The sequence below is a fragment of the Cupressus sempervirens genome, chromosome 7 (assembly GCF_028749045.1).
Source record: "Cupressus sempervirens isolate cs-2001-9-10 chromosome 7, ASM2874904v1, whole genome shotgun sequence".
Classification (NCBI taxonomy): Eukaryota; Viridiplantae; Streptophyta; class Pinopsida; order Cupressales; family Cupressaceae; genus Cupressus; species Cupressus sempervirens.
This window is the reverse complement of record NC_143124.1, coordinates 914,842,980-914,845,929: the sequence shown is the minus strand read 5'-3', so window position 1 is coordinate 914,845,929 and position 2,950 is coordinate 914,842,980.

The following is a 2,950-nucleotide window of genomic DNA, read 5'->3' as shown; positions in this document are numbered from 1 at the left end:
CTTCACATCCATCTAATATACCTTAAGTTCTTAAGTTCTTGTATGCAAATAAGGCTAAAAACATTGTGATTGCCTCTAATTTCTCTACCAAAGAACATGTCTATTTTATTCCTTTCACATGTGAATATCCTTGGCATATTAGTCAAACCCTAATCCTTATGACTCTTATGGTCACTTAATACTTTACACAACCAACAATATGCAAAATGAGAAATGCCATAATCAATTGTCACAAAATGTAATAAAAAAATGTGCCTTCATATAAAGGTAATAAAGAATAAGTGAGAAGTTAGAGTGAAACTCTCACTATGCAACAAATGTAGGAATCTATGGACAAGCATATTGACACTTGGTGAGACTAAATGAGGTGAGACAAATGCCTAGCCAACCTCTAGGTGGGCTTAAACATAAGTATGAATAGGACTCAAACAAGTAGGCTAAATGGAAAGTAATAAGATTAAACACCTTTTTGCACTAACACTATAAAAAGTAACCTGTACTAAGTAATACTAGCTATCATGCTTCCAAGTATACAATAATAGAATAATTATCTTTCCATAATGCAAGGTTAGTACACAATCTTAATGATATTCATTATGGAAAAGGTATATCGCATGCTAAGGAGATATATAGCTAAATCCTTGCAGTCATTTGATGAAAACCTCAATGTCAAACGTTCAATCTACATTTTGTACCATTGTTGCAAGAATTACCTCTATCTCTACTATCATCAGCTATGTGAATTTCATCAGGATTCTAATTGAGTTATTGCATAACGAACTAGAACACAAGAACTTTCCACATAACAATAATCATATTAATTCAACACAATTTCACACTTAATCATATATTATCTATTACGAAAATGTCTAGTTTCTAAGGTAAAAGATTGTAGTAACTTAAACATAAATGTTTGTAAAAGAGTTTTAACAGACTCACAAATCAATACCTGAGAAAAGTGCAAAAGCAACTATATTAGGAAAATTCAAAGGATGTTGATAAAGTTATTCTGGTTGGCTAGTTACTCATAAAGAATGTGAAGAATTCAAAATTTAAAAATAAACAAAGCAACAAATTCATTGAATGCACTGCTCATTAATTTACAACACATATGTAGTCACAAATAATCTTCATAATCACATTATAATTCTTCAATCTGAACATGATTAACAAGCAATTAGAAAAGACGTGTGACAGCAAACTAAGACTGCCAGTTGCATCTATTTCTCCTTATGGACAAGTTGACAACATGTATTTATGTTGGTGTGTATTTTCCAACATGTTCTCTTAACATTGCTATTGTAACTAACAACATAAAACAATACATTATACATAACTATTCTTTGAGAATAGTCTTAGTATCAAAAAGACTTTTCCAAGTTGTCCTTCATTTCTAGGTATGATCACCAAGCTATCCTCCAAGTTCCGAACATCCCCTAACACTCATTTGTACATGAAGTGTCTCGTTACCCTTGTAAAGATATGATGTTGAACTTCTCAAATTTGGATCCCTCTCTAAACTATTGGACATCAATCCTTGCATTTATACTTCATAACACCATGAGGTAGTGTTTCTTAATCCACAAGCTCCTCAAACTATTGAACATCTATCTAGCTTTTGTTGCTTCACCATATCTTAAAAGTGTTGGCCTCCTCAAAATAAAACAAGTGCCTCAACTTCAATAAAATCATCACCGTCTCCAATATGTCGTGAATTTTTTCAAAAAGAGTTATCTTTATTGATTGTTCAGTTCTCTTTGAGAATCATCATTAGAAAGAAAAAGAAAGAGAAAGACTTTTAATGGGCTCTTTCAACTTCAACTACTTACAATTGTAGTATGCTTCTCAATAATCTTTGGCAACTCTTTTTTCATCCCATGATACACTAGCAAATACAAATTTTATATCTAATATTGCATCCTTGTGGCTAACTAGTTTCTTTCCACTCTTTTGTTAAGCCTCAATCATTGTAGTTGGTCTTAACCAATTACAACTCTTGATATCTTTTGGATGGTCGTGAACATTCAACAATTTCTATGTAGATGACAAACACAAGAAAGTCAAGACCACATTAAAATAATGCTCTCAACCTTTGTATTAGATTTCTACTTTCGAGGAACAATATAGACTTCCGTCCACATTATGTCTAACCAAAGAATAATACAAAATGGTTGGCTTCAAGGAACAACTTTGATACCAAATATAAAAAAATCAAGAACAACAAATACAACAAAGGAACAATTTATATGCATTGTTCATTGATTAAGTGCATATATAGAGTTACCATTTGTAATAGTCACACCCTCTAATAACACCAAATTGAATGTGATTGACAACAAACTAGAAAGAAAAATTAAGGTTTGAAAAAGTAAGTAAACTTTAACTATTTAACACGTTTGGCCTAGGAGTCAGCCATTAGTATTGATGTTTACAACTAGGGACACATCTATTGCTCTTATTGGCACCTTAATGTTGTGCATATATTGTAGGACATTTTCCAATATTTAGGGGTGGGCTAAACTTGATCAATACCCCACCCTACCACAAACAAACAATAATCTTTAGAAAAAGTAGTATATTATCCTTTGTTTTGTTTTTGCTAAACTAATGGACTTTATGAATGCTTCCCTAGTTAACCATGATCTTGTTGTTTTGTTGTTATTTCCCATTTTGTTCCACACTTTGCCAATCTAACTTTGGAGCACAAGTTCATACCACCAATATATTTTTCTAGGTTGTAGCAATGTATTTTAACTTGTTCGACCTATATGGTCTTTTAACTATTCAAAGTTGTAAGTTCCATGTCCTACTAAGCAAAGCCACATCATTAAATGTGCATGAAATGTGGAATTCAAAAGATGAAACCCTAATTGACTATTCAACCATTCAAGTAATTAAATCATAATCAAGATTAACAAGTAGTTATCCATGTCATTATCCAAAATCAATA